Source organism: Sphaeramia orbicularis, chromosome 1 (genome assembly GCF_902148855.1).
Source record: "Sphaeramia orbicularis chromosome 1, fSphaOr1.1, whole genome shotgun sequence".
Classification (NCBI taxonomy): domain Eukaryota; kingdom Metazoa; phylum Chordata; class Actinopteri; order Kurtiformes; family Apogonidae; genus Sphaeramia; species Sphaeramia orbicularis.
The window spans coordinates 54,538,051-54,561,744 of NC_043957.1; the positions used below are offsets into that span (position 1 = coordinate 54,538,051).

Genomic DNA, 23,694 nt, shown 5'->3' on the forward strand with positions numbered 1-23,694 from the left:
AGGACTTTATGACACATTGGATGATTATGTTCCTGCTATTTCTTCTTCTCTTTGCCAGATCAAACTCTGAATCATCTACCAACAATGTATTCATGGTACTCAGTCTACAGAAACAGGGGGCTGCTATAGATTTATACTGCAAGCATCAGCACAAATGTCTACTTGCACATACTGGAGTCATAACTCTTTCATAACTCTCATTCAGAGGGTACTCTCTACACTGGCTTCATATGAATCCTGTTGCATTGGAGGACATGGTGAATGGTGCTGCAGATTTTACAAATACTAAAGATAACATAAGATATGCCTTTGTTAGTCCCACAAGGGGAAATTCCAGGTTTACAGCAGCAAAAGCACAAGCACACAAGAGCAAAGAAGTGCAAAAACAAGATATACACAACAAGGTTATTATCGTTAATGAAAACTAATGAAATGATGAAAACTAGAATTGAAAAAACATTTTCGTTAACTGAAATAAATAAAAACTATAATTAAAAGAAAAAAAAATAACTAACTGAAACTGTATTGTGTGCTTACGAAACTAATTAAAACATATAAATATTATGGATAAAATTAACTTCATTTTCGTCTTTGTCAATGTCGGATTGATACGAAAGCGATTTATTGCGCTCTAGCAATTTTAGCTAGCGGCACCATACGGCACTTAATGGTCCGTCACTTCTCTTTACTTGTCGTTTAGGGTCGTCTTCCCTACTCTGCCTGGAAACATGGAGACTAAAGTTGGGAAAAAGCAGCAGAGTCCTGTCTGGGATTTATGTGAATATAACGGCGAAGAAGATAAAAGATATAAAAAAACTAAAACTAAACTAAAACTAAGCATTTAGAAAAAAATTTTTAAACTAATAAAAACTCGCAAACCTGCTCTAAAAACGAATTAAAACTAACTGAATTAGAGAAAAAAAAAGTCTAAACTAAATAAAACTAAATTATGATGAAAAATCCAAAACTATTATAACTTTGATACACAATCAAGAAAACTATATGCATTATTACCTCCGCCAAGGAGGTTATGTTTTTGCCAGGGTTTGTTTGTTTGTCTGTCCGTTAGTGTGCAACATAACTCAAAAAGTTATGGACAGATTTTGATGAAATTTTCAGGGTTTGTTGGAAATGGGATAAGGAAGAAATGATTAAATTTTGGTGGTGATCGGGGGTGGGGGGGCCCACTGGGGGGCCACTGATCAGCCTTGGCGGAGGTCTGCGCTCTACGAGTGCTTCTAGTTTACAGCTGTGCACATGCTGATCATGCCACAGGTTTGTTGCACATTTTACTGTACTGTTTATGGTACGGATATTGCACAGAATTTTTGGAGCTGTTCTTATTATGGAGCCTGACAGCTGTAGGAAGGAAAGACCTTTGATACCTCTCCTTCACACACTTGGGGTGTCTCATTCTGTAAGTAAACTCCAAGAGCGATTGTTTCCATAAATGGATTTGAGTAATGACTTCAGAGAATGGGGTTTGGTGTTTAAGCAAATCAGAAGAACTATAACTTTTTACCAGCCCTAAACTGCTCCTGTTTCAACTTTTTCTTGGATGTATTGTGCCCTCATTGTAAGGAATGGATATATATTTACAACTCAAATAAAGTTAACCACATGAAAACATGAAATAATTTGTCTTCGTTCTGTCTTCACTGAAATATGGTTTAAAGTACATTTTAATATTATGTCTGTTATTTTTTATTATTATTATGCTTTTTCCAAACTTGTGCACATACTTAAAATGAGGTACTGCAGTGAAAAGCACATCCTCTTCCCTTCCTCTGAATAAAGGGGATGTGGGGGTTGTACGAGAGCATGTTTTATTATTCTGTATCTATATTTGGGTATGATTTTCCAGATAAATGTTTAACGGCTGTATACCTAACAAAAACATGAGGGGTCCTGTTTACTAATTATCAAAGAAAGAACCTAGACACCCTGAGGGGCAAAGTAAGTGAAATATGCACAGCAAGCTGTTTAAAACTAGTGTAATGCTGAAGGCTAAAGACAGAAGATAATTTTTTTAAGCACAGGTGAGGTTTGCTGATACTTTTTCTTAAGTTCAAGGTTGTGTGCACTGCAAAAATCAAAATCTCACCAAGTGTATTTTTCTTATTTCTAGTCAAAATATTTCATCACACTTAAAATAAGACATAATCACCTAAAGAGTAACTTTTCAGTGAGATATAAGAACTTATTTTTAGACAATAGTTCGGTGGCCGACAAGGGCCAAACACATTCCCAGCCAGCTTGTCCATGTGGGCCCCAGAAGGGTTACATTTAGGCTGCATATAAGGGTTCTATTTGGGTTTGTCCACAGTTTCCATGGTGACCCCACATGTTTTTGCCCATATCAGAATCAGAGACCTGAATATCTCATATTATTTATTCTTCACACTATTTTATCCCACAATATTTATCTTTCATGTCATTTGCACTACTTCTCATGTTACTTGCACTACTTAAATTCAGGATTTTACAAATATCTTTGTTTGCAATACTTTTTATTTTTTAATGTAAATAACTGTGTCTTTTACTGGTATTTGTTGTTGTTTTACTGATATTTGTTGTCTGTCTGTAAATTCTTGCACTGAACCGGAGAGCTTTACCTCAGTTTCGTTGCACTTGGTACAATGACAATAAAGAGATTCTGATTCTGATTTGGATTCTGATTCTGATTCTGATATGTGCAAACACATGTGGGGCCATCATGGAAACTGCAGACAAACCCACATGGGACCCTTATATGCAGCCCAGTTGTAACCCTTCTACGGCCCACATGGACATGCTGGCTGGGTTGCAAGAGCCTAGTGTGTCTCAGATAGAGAAAACAGCTGCAAATACAGAAATGATGCAAATTCACAATTTCATACACAAATCTAAATGAGGCACAAAAAGAGAAACATGGTGCAAATGAATAAATGCACCACAAGACACAAAAACACATGCATAATCATCAAACTTTGCAAAGAGAGAAACAATGCGAAGCACAAAATGATTCAAACCAAGAAAACATCTGCAAACGAAAAACGCTGCTTAACCATTCACTACAATGGAAGTGCTCCAAACCTGTAGGGGGCGCCGTCAGCAGAACAGCTCAATGCAGAGACACACAGGATGGAATGAGAGACAGAGAACAGCTGACTGACAGTGTTTCAAACTACAGTGGGAACAAATTGAAGTTATGCCGTAGTGTGGTAATGTGACTTTTATTTGATTCTATTTGACACTAGTCTGTTGTCTATAAACACTGCCCCCTGCAGGTTTGGAGCACTTCTGTTGTAGTGACTGGTTATGTAGCATTTTTTGTTTGCAGATGCTTTCTTGGTCTGCATTGTGTCTTTATTAGCAGAGCATTTCATGACTATGCGTTTGTTTTTGTTTCTTGCAGTGCATTTTTTCATTTGCACCACGTTCCTCTTTTTGTACCTTGTTTAGACTTGTGTTTGAGTTGGTGAATTTGCATTGTTTCTGTACTTGCAGCTGTTTTCTCTTAACTGAGACACATTGGGCCATTGCAATGTGTTTGGCCCTTGTTGGCCACCATACAATAGATGTTTAAAATCTTATTTCAAGAAATCTTACCAAGATAATTTTCACTTGTTCAACTGGCAGATTTTTTTTTGCTAAATTCAAGATTTTTTTTTTTTTTTCCTTAATTCAAGCAAAACAATCTGCCAATGGAACAAGTGAAAACTAATTTTCAATATCTATTGCAGTGTTTTTCAACCTTGGGGTCAGGACCCCACATAGGGTCGCCTGGAATTCAAATGGGGTCGCCTCAAATTTCTAGTAATTGATAAAAAAAAGAAAGAAAGAAAAGAGAAAAAAAAAAATTACTAATAAAAAAATATATGGTGAATTGACAGAGACAATCCCAATCCATAAAAGACATGACAAACTGTGAGTCTGAAACTGAAGCACTGTGGTTCTGTTTATCTGTCAAATATTCATTGTGGTCAGTTTCAGATGCTGCAGCTCTTTCATAATTCATAGTTTGAGTTCTTGTTTGTTTAGTATTAATTGTCAGCCTTTTAAATCCAAGCTGGACTGACTGTACATATCCTGACCAAGGAAAATACAATTCTCACTTTGTGCAGTAATCTACACCTGGCTTTTCTGCCTCCACAATAATATATATATATATATATATATATATATATATTATATACACTAAATGTCCTCTAAAATTAACATTTATTTACAACATAATATAGCAAACTATTACATGATCAAAAACAAATGAATTTTAGCAAAAAAAAAAATCTCTCCGTATTGAATGTCTGGGGTTGCCAGAAATTTGTGACTTTAAAATGGGGTCATGAGCCAAAAAAGGTTGGGAACCACTGATCTATTGTATAAAAAAAAAGTTCTTATATCTTGCTGAAAAATTACTCTTTAGGTGATTATGTCTTACTTTAAGTGTGATGAAATATTTTGACTAGAAATGAGAAAAAATGGTAAGATTTTGATGTTTTCCAGTGTAAAAAGGCTAAAAATAGGACAACAACCATGGTCCATCTGTCCATCAAGCTCAATAAAATAAATTAATCTTACATCTCACAAGCTCTGCATTCAATCTCTAATAATAAGGCAATGTTGTTTGCAGATAAACAGATGTTTCTGGTTGTGTAAGTCGAGAGGATTTTCAAAGACAGTCACATCAGAAACAGGTGAAACACACCCCACACACTTTGCAATCTGGAATCCAACTGAGTCACAAAGGTTATCGGTCTTGTAGCTTGTAAAGATGATCACCCACTCATCCTGCTTCCAGACCCCCAGTGTTCCCTGAACATATCTGAGAACAGTGGGTGGGTCATGTATTTACTCTGCTCACTCCCTTTAATCTACTGATATTTAGAAAATCAATAGCACATTCTTCTCTTCCGGCTATCTGACAGAGAGGAGAAAATGCAGAATCTATGAAGCAGGCGTAAGCAAAGTAAAGAGATGTTTTGTATCGATACAAAGAGGAGTGGGATGGGAAGGTTTTTCAGATTTGCAAAACTGGTGACTCCTTGATTTGTCCCTGATTCTTCTGTTGTGTTCACCTAAACTCTATTTGGTGTTTTACTCTTTATTTTACTAAAACCGTCCAGATTGAGCTCAGGATAGAAGAGAGGAAATCTCGACAGCCTCCTGCAGAAAGGCCTTTGAAACTGTAGTGATGAACAGTATTGACCTTATTACATCAAGATCATTTCCTCAAAGGCAGAAGGTAAACGTCCTCACGCACATAACAGTGACACCAGTAACCCAAGTGGAGATGAACTCCTGGTGACAGCGAGAGAGGAGAGAATGACAACAAGAATAAAACCACCAAACCATGAGGAGAGGAGAGGAGAGGAGAGGAGGGAAGGAGGGGGGAGGAGAAAGGAGGAGAGGAGAGGAGACAGTGTTGAGTCAAATCCTTCTTAACATGTCACTCTCCAGATTATGTGAGTCCATGCTTCATATCCCTCTCTGTTTTTCAGAGCATGTGCTAATGCTTTGCTAAATAGAGTTTAAAGAGAACCTGACACCACACGCTTCACATCTGATCCTCTTTGACTATGAATTCACTACTCCAGTACACAGTGTTGACAGCAGCATTTTGGACAAATGTAAGACAGAAGAACAGAATAAAATGTGTCATATTAATCAAAAGAATAAAACAGAGGGGCAGAAATTAGACGGACTGAAAGTGACTGTCATGGTGCTTCATCTTCTGGTTAGTTTAATCACAAAGGCAGAGCCGCTCTGTCCATGTCCACTGACTGAGCCACCACCCTTTGATCAAACCACAATCCTACAGTCACTCCCTGGGACTCATTCGCACACATATGACACATTTGACATAGTCATAATTTCACGTCTTAAATCATAAAAGGAGTAATTAAAACCAAAATTGATCCACAGGTTCCTCTGCCTTCATCTGGATTCATCGTTCCCTCCTCTCTCTGTCTTTCCAGTTTCCAATTACTACTGTAGTCTACCAATCTCACTCAATAGTTCCCATCAAGTCCTTTCATCAGGGTAGGATTATGGTAGGATAGACATGTCGCCAAAAGATACAAGGGTGAAAAAATCAGAAATGAAATGGAAATGGAATAATTGTGTCGTGAGTGTAGATTATAATTACATTACATTCACAAATCCTTTTGCAAAAGTGGATTCTGTTAGATTTTGGTGTTTGGACTTCAAGACTTGGGGCAAAATATTATGTAGCATAAAGGTTTGTCTGGGAAATGTGGACATCAGCATGCATACAGTGATAGCTCGTACTGAACCCCACCCCCCTCCACCCTCACATACAGTGCACCTTAACTCTACAACGCCAAACGTATCATATTTGATACATGATTTTTGAAGCCCTCTACATGATCAGTGTGATATTTTTTTGTTTTGTTGATGTATACAACTAGATACATGCAATACACAGATAATCCACCAGGGGGGAGGAATTCATTCACCAGAGGCCTTTCCAGTGACATGACAGGATTGTCATTAACCCTTTCATGCATAGTGGTCACCACAGTGGACAGCTATTCTACAGCTGTTCTCTTATATATTCACAGATTTTGTTGTTTTAGTTCCATATCAGCCAACACAGTGGACACTTACGCATCATCCCATACACTGACATTCATACCATTATTGTAACTTTGCTTTTCTTGATAAACCTGAGCCACAGTAACATGTTTGAGTGTAAATCAATTGCTTGTTATTTTTATTAGACTGTAATTAACAGTTTTTGTTTTTTTAACAAAAAGTTGTTTGTTTGTTTTTTGCATATTATCTCCATGAGGTGAGTAGTGACTAGTATTAGAGTTTGTTAAAAATGTGAGAAAACATCAGATTAGCTGCATTAAAAATGTTTTTATTTCATAGTTTTCACATAGTATATCAGTAAATACATGTTTCTTTACTTCAAAAATTAAACCCATGGTGTCCAGCTGAGTGGACATTTTTGCAACTCCGTGAAAAATAGGTTCATGAGAAAATTTTCAGGCGCATCGTTTTTTATGCCTAAAAAGGAATAAAAACACTCAGGAAAAAAAAAAAAAAATCTTGGTTAAGGTTCTCATAATTCATGCATGAAAGGGTTAGTGAATGAATGAATGAATGAATTTATTTTTGGTTTTACACCAATCATTGTACTTAGTACATTCATCGTAATAAACATAAAAACCCAAAAAGGAATAGGCTAGAAGCAAAAGCTCATTTTTTTGCCTATCCTTTTCACCTAATACACTGCTTACATCAACTTAAATGTGTACAGCATCGAGCATTCACACCATAATAATAAAAAATTTAAAAAAATTTAAAAATCAACAACAAAAAACATATCTACCATCTCAATTCAATATTTCTGAATAATTTTAAGGTTAAGGCACTTTTTTTTTTTATACTTCGCCAAAGTAGTGAATAACTTAAATGCATCATAATGAGGAAGGAGGCAGAACTTTGACAATTTTGAAAAGGAATTACCAATTTGTTAGACATGTTATCTTATATTATGTTTTTGTTTGTTCAAAAATAATAATATTTGAGCATTGAGACCCGATGGATCAAATATGATACAAAATTGAAACTCATACATGGAAATTGATATTTGAAAAAAACATTTTTTGGTTGTTCAGAAGGACCAATAAAGGCTCCAGTTTTGAAGAACTGAAATTTTCTGTCAATGATTTAATGGTTCAAGCTTTACAGGGTTAACACTGGGAGCTCACTGCTATAAAATGTAATAGAGTGACATGGTGGATTCAGTGAAAGGTGACCCACTGTCTCTGTACGTACAAAAAGCTGGTCCTAGCATAACTAAAACAAGATTCTGATTTTAGTGTGTTTATATTTTAAAGAAATGGAGCTACATTATTACAATTAAAATTCATCTAGGCCATGGGGTGGGCAACCTGTGGCTCTGGGGTCACATTTGACTCTTGAGCCTTTTTCCAGTGGCTCAACCAATAGCTGAACATTTTAGGTAATCGGCTCGAAATTTGGACATATTTTCAGTTTTTATTATAACTGCTGCTGCTGCTTACAAACAATTATGCCATACTCTGAGAAATGTTTGTCAGAAGTCTTTACCTTATATGTGCAAATGTTGTGATGTAACTAGTTATAAAATGTAAAAAAATTAAGCAGGAATTAAAACGGGTTGTAGAAATCCATTCGATTTTTGCCAAAATGAATATAAAGATAGTTTGCGGCACCTGGAGGGTTCAAATTCAAACTTTTTGAACTGTTAGGGTCCCACCACACAAATAAATGAACCAAAGACGAATAACAGTGGGTTTAGCAAAATGTGACCCCTTTAAGCTTTCTTTTTTTTTTTTTTTTTTTTTTTTTTACTTTTTACAGTGTATTTAACTACAAAACAGTTAAATCTTGATGTTAGTGTGTAAAAATAACTATAGTTTTAATTTGGTTATGCTTAACTCTCTACTAGTAGTTGCAACATTAACTGTTGTAACTACAGTTATAGCTGTAGTTTCAAAAGGTGTTTTTTTTTTTTTTTTTTTCAGTGTAATATGGCCTGTATTAAATGAGCTTCAATTATAGTGCCATTATTATACAACTTCAATAGTTCAACTCTGTGTGCAGAATGATGTAAAACCTGACTTTTAAAGACAGTTTGTCCAAATGAAGATCCCATAAGATATTTAATGGTAACAAAACATGAAGGCTGTATCGGTCGCAAGATACTTTGAGAGTCATTTAGTCTGTGTAAGGAGAGGGTAAATGGGTGGAGGCCGATGAAGGACAGATAATAAGTGATGGAGAAGAAGAAACCATTTATGGGCTGTTAGAGAGGGGCACAGTAAGAGAACCATTTAGCCTCGGTTCTCCCCTGAGCATGCAAATGCTTTTAAAGGAGAGTGAGAATGAGAGAGAGAGAGAGAGAGAGAGAGAGAGAGAGAGAGAGAGAGAGAGAGAGAGAGAGAGAGAGAGAGAGAGAGAGAGAGAGAGAGAGAGAGAGAGAGAGAGAGAGAGAGAGAGAGAGAGAGAGAGAGAGAGAGAGAGAGAGAGAGAGAGAGAGAGAGAGAGAGAGAGAGAGAGAGAGAGAGAGAGAGGAGGAGGAGACATGTGGGTAAAAGTGGAGGAGCATTTTTACATTTACATCTTCATCATGTTCGATGCTTATAGGGTAAATATGTGTTGCGTGATGAGCTGAAAGCCTGTGCAAGTGCTGTTTGTTTCCCTTTTGTACCAATCAGACTGAGTTAAAATGAGTGGGATTATCTAGAGATTAAATATGAGTGCAGAAATAGAAGGAGAGAAGATCAAAGAAAAACAGAAATAAAGTGGTGAGACGATGACAGCAACCAGAGAGCTTCCTTTGTAAGTGAGAAAGTGCAGTGAAAGTGAGAGGCAGGTGTGAAGAGGAGAGGAGATCGAATAGAGGAGGAAGGACTGCTGTTTGTGTGTGTGTTGGTGTGTGTGTTAGTGTGTTTGTGTGTTGGTGTGTGCAGTAGATGGACTATGGCAGTGGTTTCCAACCTTTTTTGGCTTGTGACCCCATTTTAACATCACAAATTTCTGGCGATCCCAGACATTCAAAACTGAGACTTTTTTTTTTTTTTTTTGCTAAAATTCATTTGTTTTTGATCATGTAATAGTTTGCTATACTATGTTGCAAATAAATGTTAATTTCAGACGACATTTAGTCTATATAATGTATATTACTATGGATGGAGGCAGAAAAGCCAGGTGTAGATTACTGCAAAAAGGGAGAATTGGATTTTCCTTGGTCAGGATATGTACAGTCAGTCCAGCTTGGATTTACAAGGCTGGCAATTAATACTGAACAGACAATAATTCAAACTATGAATTATGAAAGAGCTGCAGCATCTGAAACTGACCACAATGAACATTTGAAAGATAAACAGAACCACAGTGCTTCAGTTTCAGCTTCAGAGTTTGTCATGTCTTTTATGTATTGGAACTGCCTCTCTCAATTTACCATATTTTTTATTAGCAAGTTTTTATTTTGATTTTTTATCAATTACTAGAAATTTCATGCGACCCCATTTGAATTCCAGGCCACCCCACGTGGGGTCCCGACCCCAAGGTTGAAAAACACTGGCCTATGGACAGATGTGTGTGATGTCCATGTCAGTGTGATGCTGTTTTCTCACCGCTGCCACACTGTGTCCAATCTTTACTATCCTTCTTCTATGTAACTGTTTTCTGGTTCTCCTCTGATGTCGGCTGTAGTAATGCTCTAAAATAGATTAAAAGCAGTTTGACATTGACAGAAGAGTGCACACAAATCTGCTCACTCTGATATTTTCACACTGATAGAAAATGAACTTTTTTTTTCCACCTTCAACATGAGCAGATCAAATAGAATTTGCACGTCTTTCCCTCAAGGCGCACACCCCCCAAAAGTGGGTTGCATGAATTTGAATATATTTTATGGAAGAGAGTCATTCAACCTTTGTAGTTCCATCTCTCAATGGTGGGATGCTGATTTCATAAAGTACAATTTGTCTTGATCAGGTGTAAATGAGACCCTGCCTTTACTGTATTCTTTTCTCAGAGGCTGGGAAATGTCATTATAACCTTGAACCAATCAGCACTGAAAAAATGTGTCTTTTATTACAGTAGAACACGTTTTATAACATATGGTCAAAATATGGGAAGCCCATGAGTGGAAGAACTGAATTTAACCTCAACAGAGGATGACTGGAGGAAAATACTTTCCCAGGTAAACGGCAGCTCTTCATGCTGTAAACTTAATACAATTCAAGATTGTCCATCGTACTTATTTTACCTATTTCAGACTCTCAAAGATGTACTCAAATGTCACAGATAAATGCAATAGATGCCAGATGTCACCTGCTAACATGACACACACGCTATGGCAGTGTTTTTCAACCTTGGGGTCGGGACCCCACGTGGGGTCACCTGGAATTTAAATGGGGTCACCTGAAATTTCTAGTAATTGATAAAAAATTTATAAAAACGTATTAATAAAAAATATATGGTGAGTTGAGAGAGACAATCCCAATCCATAAAAGACATTACAAACTGTGAAGCTGAAACTGAAGCACTGTGGTTCTGTTTATCTTTCAAATGTTCATTGTGGTCAGTTTCAGATGCTGCAGCTCTTTCATAATTCATAGTTTGAGTTCTTGTTTGTTCATTATTAATTGTCAGCCTTGTAAATCCAAGCTGGACTGACTGTACATATCCTGACCAAGGAAAATACAATTCTCACTTTGTGCAGTAATCTACACCTGGCTTTCCTGCCTCCGTCCAGAATAATATACATTATATAGACTAAATGTCCTCTAAAATTAACAACTATTTGCACCGTAGTACAGCAAACTATTACATGATCAAAAACAAATTCATTTTAGCAAAAAAAAAAAAAAAAAAAAAAGGCTCTGTTCTGGGGACACCAGAAATTTGTGATGTTAAAATGGGGTCACGAGCCAAAAAAGGTTGGGGACCACTGTGCTGTGGTTTTGTCTGCATTTGAAAAACTGCTGGACGGATATATTTTATCACCTATCTCAAGGTTTGGAAACTCCACTAAAACCATCTGCCGGATTTGCCATTTTGGAATCTCTTCTAACGATAAATTGTGCAAAAAAAGATGAAATGGACATTATTGCATTCTTAACATTATTAGCTAGAAGACAAATACTCTTTGGATAGAAATCAACATCCACCCCAAAACTATCCTCATGGCTTAGCAACCTCATTCTTTTTTTTTTTTAATTTAGAGAAGATTACAGGGTGGGGAAGCAAAATTTGCAATGAACATTTAGTTGTTTTTTCTCAGCAGGCACTACGTCAATTGTTTTGAAACCAAACATATTGATGTCATAATCATACCTAACACTATTATCCATACCTTTTCAGAAACTTTTGCCCATATGAGTAATCAGGAAAGCAAACGTCAAAGAGTGTGTGATTTGCTGAATGCACTCGTCACACCAAAGGAGATTTCAAAAATAGTTGGAGTGTCCATAAAGACTGTTTATAATGGAAAGAAGAGAATGACTATGAGCAAAACTATTACCAGAAAGTCTGGAAGATACTATTAAAGAAGAATGGGAGAAGTTGTCACCCAAATATTTGAGGAACACTTGCGCAAGTTTCAGGAAACGTGTGAAGGCAGTTATTGAGAAAGAAGGAGGACACATAGAATAAAAACATTTTCTATTATGTCAATTTTCTTGTGGCAAATAAATTCTCATGACTTTCAATAAACTAATTGGTCATACACTGTCTTTCAATCCCTGCCTCAAAATATTGTAAATTTTGCTTCCCCACCCTGTAAATACAATTTGAAAGGTCAGCCATCAAAATTTCAAGTAGTATGGGGGTCCATGGTTAAATACTTAAAAAAACTTAAGACACTCTAAACTATAAAAAATGCTTTTAGTGCAGTTTTCCCATACACACCTTTTTTTCCCCCTTTAATAACACTACATGTCCATATCTTGTGTGTAGGATGTAATTGTGAATAAGTAGATTTGTCTATTATTAGGCTGTTTTTCTTTTCTTTGCTTCTATTATTTTCTTTTTGTTTTATTTTACCTTTTTTGTTTTATGAGTAATTTGCTATTTTTCATTACTATCATTAAGTATGTTATGTGTGGGGGGTGGGAAGAATGGGATATGCTTAGTGCCTTGGAAACTGAATATTCAAATGTTCAATGTAACTTAACTCTGCACCAAAAAATGATAAATATATTTTTTTAAAAATGTCATGCCTGTGAGAACAGATTTTTTTGTAAGCACTGTTATTTGACTCATTACCTGTACACTTATCTAAAAACTTAAGAAACGAGGGGCTACCCCACTGCCATTCAAGTTGTTTCTCTTTGATTGATATTGTTCAAGTGTTAAAAAATTGAAAAAGCAAAAGTTTTGTAAATCTTTACATTGTATTGTAAACTGGATGTTTCTTTTTTTAATTTTGTTTTTATTGAGGCATAAGAGACACATCTTCCAGTCACATTAAGCTGTTACATATTCTTCACAGTGTATATATATTTATTTTAACCCATAAAGACCCAGTACTTCTTGTTAGCAGTTCCAAAATAATTTTTTGTATATTTTTAAAATTTTCTTAAGCGACTTGTCACCATTTACTATAATATTATCCTCTACTTTTTTTTTTTGTGAAAATCAGGTATTTTCCTATATTTAATTTACTGATTATGTAGATGTTCATAAAAGCTAAGATTTAAGTTGAGGGTTATTATATCAGAAACAGAGAAAACTCAAAAAAAGAGCGACTTTTCAGCAAATCTATCATTAACTGAACATTAAACAAGTGTCTCCATCCACTGTGATTTATCAAACTGCATGGGTTTTACTAATGATCATGTTGTAGAAGATGATGGTGTTTCCACGGTAACTATGGAGCCCCTGAATATCCAAATGGGTCATATCTAATGACCATGAAAAGATGATAAACTGCATTTTACACCAATTATTTACATGTACTGATAGTATTAATGGATCCACAGATATCAGTAGATGGTTTTGGTCGCCCGTGGCTGTTTGGGTCTTTATGGGTTAAAAGCACATTCTCCATCAAACAAAGTACAGTGAGGCTAATATGTTTCTAGTTGTCTCTGCTACACTTTCTCAGGGATTAAAACTTCTTTTTTAATTTTGTTTGTCTTCAAATATCTAGAGATATGTGGACATATCTAGCTTTGTAAAACATGCAATAAACTAGAAGCACTCGGAGAGCGCAGACCTCCGCCAAGGCTGATCAGTGGGCCCCCCGTGGCCCCCCCACCCCCGATCACCACCAAAATTTAATCATTTCTTCCTTATCCCATTTCCAACAAACCCTGAAAATTTCATCCAAATCTGTCCATAACTTTTTGAGTTATGTTGCACACTAACGGACAGACAAACAAACAGACAAACAAACAAACAAACAAACAAACAAACAAACAAACAAACAAACCCTGGCAAAAACATAACCTCCTTGGCGGAGGTAATAAAAAAAAAAAAGATTAAGAGCAACAGTAATACAGAAAAAAAAAGTAAAAAAGGACATATTAAATCCGATGAATATTTCTAAATTTAGATCAATGGTGAGGGTGACCTTTTTTTCCATTTTGTAAATGGCTCTGGTTATTTGAACCCATGGCTGAACAGTTGGCTCATCTCATACCATCCATTTTTTTGTTGCCACTTTTTTCCCTGCTTACCTGCTACCAAAAAAACATTTCAGAGATATTCATATTTTTTCCTATCAGGTGTTTTGAGTCCTAAATATATAGTTCTGAGTTCAGAGGGACTGTATGTTTTAAAAATTAGCAGCATTGCTTTATTGATCTCAGATCAGTAGTTTTGTATATGGATGTGCTTTTTCAATAAAAATGTTAATGGGTGCTTCTATGAAACTGCGTACATTTCCAGCTTTTTAGACCTAATAATAAAAGAGGAATTTAGACATATTTCCCCCCAGGATGTATCTAATGATGACCTCAGACAAATGCAAAAAAAAAATTATACTTTTGCTCTGAGCCATACCATAATTAATGATTATTTAATAATAATTATAAAAAAAAGGCCAAAAATAGGACCAAAATTAGGACATGAAAAACTACCTAGGTGTCAGTGCATATTATTTTGAAAACATGGCTTGAAATGATCTTATATAGCGCTATAAATAAAGACACTGCATTAAATTTGATGATCCTAGTGGTTTTCCTAATCCAGACATGAGGGTTTTTCATTAATCTCAGTCTCATTCCAGATTTTGTGTGTAACCCATTGTGTCCACTTGCGTTACATACAGAACCTGCCTTGTTAAACGCAGATAAACTGCAAATGATTTTGCAACAGTGGTCATTTTCATGCAACACTCTGCCTTGCATAATTAGTTCAATTCCCAAAATGTACCTCTGAGAGAATAAAGAGATATTCAAAAATATAGTAGCACATCCTTTCTGTGTCCTTTTGACCGTGTTACGTACAGATTTTTGTATTAACCCTTTCATGCATGAATTATAAGAGCCTTAATCAAGATTTTTTTTTTCCTGAGTGTGTTTATTCCTCTAGGCCTTAAAAAAACAAAGCGACTGAAATTTTTATTATGAACCTATTTTTCATGGAGTTGCAAAATGTCTACTCAGCTGGACACTGCATTTAATTCTGAAGCAAAGAAACATATTTACTGATATATTGTATGAAAACTATGAAATAAAAACATTTTAACCCAGCAAATCTGATGTTTTCTCACATTTTAACATACTCTAATATAAATCATTACTTACTTTATGGAGACGCTATGCAAAAAAAAGAAAAACATTTTCTTTTAAAAAAAAAACCCTGTTAATTACAGTCTAATAACAATAACAAGCAATTGATTTACACTCAAACATGTTAGTGCAGATCACGGTTATCAAGAATAGCAAAGTTACAGTAATGGTATGAATTACAGTGTGTGGGATGAAGCATGAGTGTCCACTGTGTTAGCTGATATGGAACTGGGAACAACAAAATCCATGAATATACAAGAGAACAGCTGTAGAATAGCGGTTCACTGTAGTGACCACTATGCATGAAAGGGTTAAATATAATGTAAAATTATATAAAAATGTGTTTTATCCGAAAAATAGTTTCTCTTTTATCTCAGTGAATATTTATTTTTCAATAGACCCAAAGTGCTTCCAAACTTGCTTCATAACATTAGTCTACATCTGGTTTGAATTTTTAGCCCCCATGTCCTGTCTTTCGGGACCAGTTTCATAGAAGCATCCATAACATGTATATATATATATATATATATATATATACATACAGTCTCTTTTATGGTGTAGTATTGAAGAATTACATTAAATTAAATATGTTAATGATGAAGAACAGGGCGACACAGTGGTGCAGTGGTTAGCACTCGTGCCTCACAGCAAGAAGTTCCTGGGTTCGATTCCAACACCAGTCGACGGGGGGTGGGACCTTTCTGTGTGGAGTTTGCATGTTCTCCCCGTGTCTGCGTGGGTTCTCTCCGGGTACTCCGGCTTCCTCCCACCATCCAAAGACATGCACTGATAGGTTAATTGGTTAATCTAAATTGCCCATTAGTGTGAATGTGGGAGTGATTGTTTGTCTCTATATGTTCAGCCCTGCGATGAACTAGCGACTTGTCCAGGGTGTACCCCGCCTTCGCCCCTATGTAGCTGGGATAGGCTCCATGCGACCCCCGTGACCCTAGTGAGGATGAAGCGGGTTCAGAAAATGAATGAATGAATGATGTAGAACAAATGTGAAAAGGGAGAGTTTTATTAGCAGACATGGCTTTAAAGTGAAGAAAATTGTCAGGTTTTCACTGGTAAATCTGTAAACATCAAAAGTCCAGTTTTAGTGTTCATAAAACAGGTGGAAGGTGACAGCAGTGTGAGGGAAGCACTGCAGTGTGACATGTTTTCAACACATTAGTCTGTGTCTCAGTTGGTGTTTGGCCACGCCCCCTCTGCTCCATGTTCTGCTCTATAAATGTTATTGTGACATCACCACACAAGTACACTCGCACACACACACACACACACACACACACACACACACACACACACACACACACGAACACTGTGATGCACTGTTTACTGACCAGATCATCAGTCATGCATTCAAATGCATTTAGAGAACAGCCACTAGATGAAAACAGGGAATAACACAGTGAATACACACACAGGGTGAAATAACACCATAGCAGAAGGAGCAGAGTTAAATATGTACTGTCTCTATTACTGCTATTACTCCTACGGAGTAAAAAACAGAGTGTAAATTTAACTCTTAGAGAGTTGAATTTAACTCTGTTTCAGATAACATTTGGTCCCACTCAAAATTAGAGTAAAATTGACTCTAGTCAGTGTCAAATTTTCAGAGTTAATTCTACTCAATTCAGTGTAAGAATTAACAATGAAGTGTGTAAAAATATTTAATACTGTGGTGTTTCCCCCCTGTTAAAAATAATATGATTAGACTTTTTTGAGCTATTTTTTACTCCAAATTTTGTTTAAAAATGACTCTATAATGTGATAATATTTATTTATTTATTGCCTTCATCAGTTTACACCCTACGGTAATATTGAAACAATGTAGAATTACAGAGGTTCCACCGGTGGGGGTCATGTGATGATTTTCAGAAATGTCTTGAAGTGGCTTTTAGGGTGGTGATGTTAGATTAAGTGTATTATAGTTACACTTACAATTTGATGGGAGATAATTAACTCTTTGGGTTACAATCACTCCAGGGCATGATTTTACTCTGAAAGAGCAAAGTCATCTCCAGTTGTAAAACAATCACGGTATCACAGCAACAATCAGGTAAGGCCTACAGGTTTGACTAATGGTGTCACATTAATATAAATAAATAAATAAATAAATAAATAGGCCAATAAACTTTGTAAAACAGACATATTAACCTAAATAAACATTAACACAAACCTGCCACTTGAACCCCTGCACTTGAAATAGAACACAATGAGTAAAATCTCTAGTTCCCACAGTGCAATGTGGCAGACTGGCACTAATCAACACTCTGTAGAGTTGAATTTTACACTGTATCTGTGCAGAACTTCACACTGACTTTTGACTCTACTGTTAGAGCTGGTTTACTCTCCATTGAGCTTTGAATACTCGATGTGGGTTAAAATAGTTAGACTCTGAAATATTGACACTTCATTTTTTACAGTGTGTGTGTGTGCGTGTAGGCATAAGGACCTCTGTGTGCATATTTACTGGGATTAAATCATGAAATCATCACCTCAGGAAGTACTTTAACATGACATCACCTCAAGTAAGTTGTCTTAATGTTCATGAGTTTGTTCATCTATTAGCAGGATGATGCAGAAACTACTGCGTTGATTAACACCACTTAGTTTGGAAGAAATCCAGAAAAAGGAGTAGGATTTACTTTATCTTAAAATGGCCTTGATGTGATCTAATTTGTTGCAATCAAATTTATTGTCTACAATACCCTAAGGTCTTGACCTCTCTTTGTGAAAGGAGGAACATTTAGTGACATCTGGTGGCAAAGTTGCATATTCATGACTGTAACACATGATCTGTTTTGTCTATTTCGTTGTGAGGATAATAAGTCTAACATACTCAAACATGTTAAGTCATGGGTCGGCAACCTTTACAATCTAAAGAGCCATTTTAGAACAGAAATAGAAAAAGTAAACTGTCTGGAGCCAGAAGATATCCTAATATCCTTCCTCAAAGTGGTGACAGTTTAAGAAGCTCTACAAGATTAGAATATACAGAATATGAAGAGAATAAATCACAGTTTCATGCATTTACAGAACTAAAGAAAACAGTGATATTTACGGCAGAGGATTAGGGCCGCTGGAGAAAAAAAAAAAAGGTCTGTTATATATATTTTTATATTATTCTGAGAAAAACGTCAGAATTCTGAGAAAAAAGTCAGAATTAGCCACTTAGCGCTCACTTCTCCTGCCTCTACAACAAGCAAAAAAACAAGCAAAACTCAGAATTCTGTGAGAAAAGTCTGAATTCTGATTTTTTTCTCATAATAATAATAATAATAATAATAATAATAATAATAATAATAATAATAATAATAATAAAATATTGAACCTTTTTTTCCAAGTGGCCCTAATCCTCTTCCATAGGTATTTAGTTTTGTTTTGCAGCAAAAATCTACTGGTATGTGAAGGCTTTCTTTACAATGAAAAATACAGACAAATACCTTCAGTGTCATAAGATTATAAAGTAGTCTTCTTTTACTACTATTTTTACTACTATTACTACTACTATCTACTATTTTTCTTTTATTAATTTGAGTAAAGTCTAACATTTTTACAACTACATTACATCAGAAACACTTATGGTTGCAGTAATAATAGCAAAATGTGTAAAAAAAAAAAAAAAAAGTGTTATTCATTTCCATATGATGCCACATTGAACCATTGGAAAAGGGCCAAAGACCCGTATTTGACCTCAGAGCCACAAGTTTTCTACCCTTGTGTAAGTGATGGTGATGCAACAACCATCACAACAGGAAAAAAAAAAAAAGAAGAAGAACAGGAGGATGTTATAGACATGCAACATGGTGAGAACCCTTATAGCTATAAACACCTCATCCTTTTCCATCTTAATAATGCAATGATTCATGTGATTTAGGTGATTATATATTGAATGAAACAACAATTATGATTATTATATTCCATGTATGTAATTAGACTTTTCCAAGGACCTGTAAAACTTTTACACTGGACCTTTAAATGCCTTAACATGTTTTTTTTTTTGTGTGTGTGCTGTGATTTGGTACTATATAAAAAGAACTGAATGGAGCTGCAGTTACAAAGCAAGCACCTAAAGCTCTTAAAGCAGGGGTGTCGAACTCATTTTAGTTCAGGGGCCACATTCCCCCAAATATGATCTCATGTGGGCCGGACCAGTAAAATAATAACAGTGAAAAACGTAAATTTATATTATAATAATGTTTCGATCTACAAAGTTTCCATAAAAATCTGAGTAATATGAACGACTTGAAATGTCTTAAGAATAACAAGTGCAATTTTAACAATATTTTGCCTCACTTTTTTTCAGTTTATCATTTACACATGTGAGTTACAACTTACATTACAATTACAAATACACAAAACATTTAATAACTGGCACAATATTGGTAAAATTGCATATACTGAGCTTCTCTTAAGACATTTTCAGGTTGTTCATATTTGTTCAGGTTATTCACATTTTTGTAAAAGGATAATTTGTTAATGTAAACATTTTCATGTAATTTTACTTTTTTTACACTAAGGCAAAGATAAAATTTGTAGTTGTCATTATTTATAAGTTATTATAATAGTATTTTACTGGTCTGACCCACTTGAGATCATATTGATCTGTGTGTGGAACTTGAATTAAAATGATTTTGACACCCCTGATTTTAATATCTTCAGTGTAATTTTTGCGTTTCACAAATTCATCCCGCAGGCCAGATTGGAGCCTTTAATGGGCCGGATTTGGCCCCCGGGCCACATGTTTGACACCTGTGTCTTAAAGGGTTACACTCCAGGATGAACAATACAGGGATTTAACTTCTAACTTTAGACTTTAGCCAGCATTGAATGGAAACAGTCACATATGTTTAACAGATGTTCAGGAGAAGTGTTACTCACATAATATTATTGAGTGTTAGTTACTAGCATGTTTTTTCTTTTCTTTTTTTCCCCAGTGATGACAAAATATATGTGACTTATTAGCAATAAAGCGACTTGTTCTTTAATTCAATTAAAAACAAAAACAAAAACAAAGCTACTTATTTTGGAAATATGCAAAAGGAATGTATGTGTGTGGGTCATATCAAATTTGTGAAAAACAAACAAACAAACAAACAAAGAAACAAATAAAAATCAGCAAATTTGTGGTTACATTTGCAACAGTAAGTTAAATCTTTGACTTCAACCTGGTCGTCAACATTAACCAGGCAGCTACTCCAAGTACTTTTCCAAAGACACTTCAGCTTTTGACAGAAGTCCATTTGTTGTTATCAGTCTGTACTGGACCTGAATATTAATCTGAAGGTTAAAATGTAGACTCTGTACAAATATTTGAAAATAATTCAACTACAAACGTGACCGTGCATGCATCTAACAGAGAGAAAAAAACCCAGCAGAGAGTGAAGGAAACCCACACTCATGCATAAACTCAGAGACACCTCCAAGCCAAGAGGGTCATGCATGGAAGAGAGTGTGTGTAAAGCCTGATAAACTATAAAAGAGTCTATCTGCCACCATGCATAAATCAGATAGCTGCTATTTATGGCCTTGGAGCAAATGTGTACGTTGAAGCATCTGAAATGCCACAGCATAATTACAGTTTGTGCATCTATTTCACAAAGAGGCTCCAGGTCAGATCCAGGCTCCTGCCTCAGCTGGTCAGTGATTAAGTCAATTCAATAATCACACAACCCCTCCTTTATTCCTTTCTAGTATCCCCTCTTCCTCTCTCCCTAGTTTCCTGCCACATCCAATCAATCCCAGCTTATGGCAAACATGATAAATGTATAGTGCTACATAGTCTTTTTGTTTTGTTAAAGCATTGTTCATAAATATGACCTCAATCCACAAAAATATAACCTCAGTCAACCAACAGACACCCAACACTGACAGCTAAGTCAAGCCTAACTAAACATAAAAGTAACTCTGAAAGTCCCCCCTTTCAACAAAAACCTCAAAGGAGTGGCTTTTCCATTGGACATCTGCGCAACACTTTACCGATATTTACTAAATGTAAAAAAAAACAGAAGTGCGTAATGTCAATTTTTCCATTAAATCACAAATGCCATGATTTGTTTATTTATTATCGTGAGATGACGTGAAAAGTCATTCCATAAACATGGCAACAAAAGTAAATGTCATGTTGATTTACATATATATTTATTATTATATATATTACCCCTCTATCCTGTACTAAACTAAAAAATGGTACGGTTTCCTGGTGTGTCCACAAGGGATGCACTAATTCCGATACCAGTATCGGGCATCGGCGCCGATACTCAGTGTGTGTACTTGTACTCGTACTCGTAAAAGTAATCCAATACAACTGCACCGATACCACGTATGGCAGCGTGACATTCACAGTTCAGTGCAGCAGGTACGCGGCGGTGGAATAATGTGTGGGGAGTGTGGAGATTTAACAAAATAAATGGCAGTGATAAAAGCAACGCTGACTGCAAGTAACGTTGAGACACAGACGGATATGGACACAGCGTTCTGTTCATCCTCTGCGTACATTCCATCCATTTTCCAGGTGCTGGTGGATGCGTACCCAGACAGAGAATACCAACGGGAACTGTGGAGGTAGAGGATCTGTTCAAAGAAGCCACTGTGTAATTTAGAGAGAACCTACTGACACATTTAGGACAACTACCCAGGGCTGGGCTGGTTTCCATCCTACTTATAATACGATGGAGGTATCCAGCGGCGTGGACCGCCACCAGCGGAAGTGAAAACGAAACTTATCGCTCATTTATCTTTACCCTACCTGCTGAAGCTTCGCTTTTAAACCTTACTAGGGGAAACACTGCAACATTAGCATCCACATTAGTGTTACCTCTGTCGTCTCCATGTTGTTATTACTGACTTTTTTCTTCTCAAAAAACTTTATTTTTCTTGTGGTATTTGTCCAGTATGGTTAATTAAGAGCAACGCCCCTTAAATTTTATGCGCATGTTATATTCATGCAATTTGAGGGTCAATGGAAAAGCGACTAGTGACTGTTACTAGTTATTACTTGAGAATGTTCTTCTTGTGAACTTGCTTCTTACAACGCAGTAACTAGGGGAAAACTAGGGTAAAAGGAACCCAACAGGGTTATCAGACTTAACCCTTGTATTATCCTTGAGGTCAATTTGATCCCATTCCATGTTTATCATTCAAAAAATAATAGTTGACTCTTTTTTTGCCTCATATTTCATCACTTTTCTTAATTTGATGGGGATAACTGATTAAGCATAAAATTATCATGGTAATATTTTTTCAATGTGCTGAACACATATTGCACCCATTGGTGTTCCTCTGGGGTCAATTTGACCCCAAGCTGTTTTAGCTGTGTAAAACTTGTCTGTCTGTAACCCCCCCCCCCCACCACACACACACACACACACACACACACACACACACACACACAGGTGCAGAGTTGATACTTTTGACTTGAAAAATGGGGGGGGGGGGGGGGGGGTTAACTATTCCCACCAGAACTTTGGTGCTTCTCGTAGTGTGAGCATGTGGGAAACAACTTATCTTGTGAACTTCTGCCAAAATGAGGAAGCCAATTCAGCAGGGCCGTTTCTTACTATAGGTGAACTAGGTGAATGCTTAGGGCCCCCAAGCCACCAGGGGGTCCCAAAGCTGCATATTCAGCCTCATCTAAGGAAAATTTAGATGTCCTGTGTTTATCTGTAGCTATCTCATGTGTTTATTACATCCCTTATATACTTAAAAAAAAAATAAACATAGGATATAAATAAAATAAACTGCAATATTAAGCTGTGCTGGTGTTTTTGTGGCATTATTAGGTCATATCCGTTGGACCGAACTATCACACATTTAGTGACGTAGCAGGCTGCTGCCAGGATTGACAGCTACCCACCTACCATTCCTGTAAGCGAGAGTATTAAACAAAACAAATACCATAATGGCATCAAAAAGAAGTTATCTCAGAGGTTGTTATATTTTCTTATTTAAAGTAAACATTTTTTATAAACTCTCAAAATCTGTTTTATTTATTGACATATACAAGGTTGTTGTTTTGCTTGTATTATAGTTTTTTTTTTTTTTTTTTTTTTATCAGTTTAACTTGCCTGAGTGGCTCAACTTAAGATGTTTAATTTTAACTGTGGCCTGTTTTGCTCATGAAGTGTAGTAGATTGTAGCATCTTAGTAGAAAATCTAAAGGTTTAGGAATCTCTAAATCATTGTTTGAGAAACTAGGGGCCCCCAAACAGCACCTTGCTTAGGGCCTCAACCAAGCTAGAAACGGCCCTGCAATGCAGGCTTGCGAGTTGATCACATCCAAGTCCTTCCAACTACACATGCCTGGCCTCTAAAACTGTCCTCTTAAGTATAATAATAATAATAATAATAATAATAATAATAATAATAATAATAATAATAATAATAAACAAAGTGCCTGACACAAAAATTTGGTCAACAGTTTTATGTAAATCATTTTCTG

The 23,694-nt window shown here is 36.0% G+C and overlaps 1 protein-coding gene and 1 long non-coding RNA gene across 2 annotated transcripts in view; both read right to left on the bottom strand.

The window, feature by feature from the left end:
- Positions 1–23,694, bottom strand: part of LOC115424919 (neuronal acetylcholine receptor subunit alpha-3-like) — a 59,299-nt gene that overhangs the window by 34,614 nt on the left and 991 nt on the right.
- On the bottom strand, positions 15,242–22,579 carry LOC115425210 (uncharacterized). The gene is made up of 3 exons (XR_003936206.1): positions 22,341–22,579; positions 18,171–18,173; positions 15,242–15,255 (listed from the first exon to the last, which is right to left on the bottom strand). It is a non-coding gene; the product is annotated as an uncharacterized LOC115425210 (long non-coding RNA).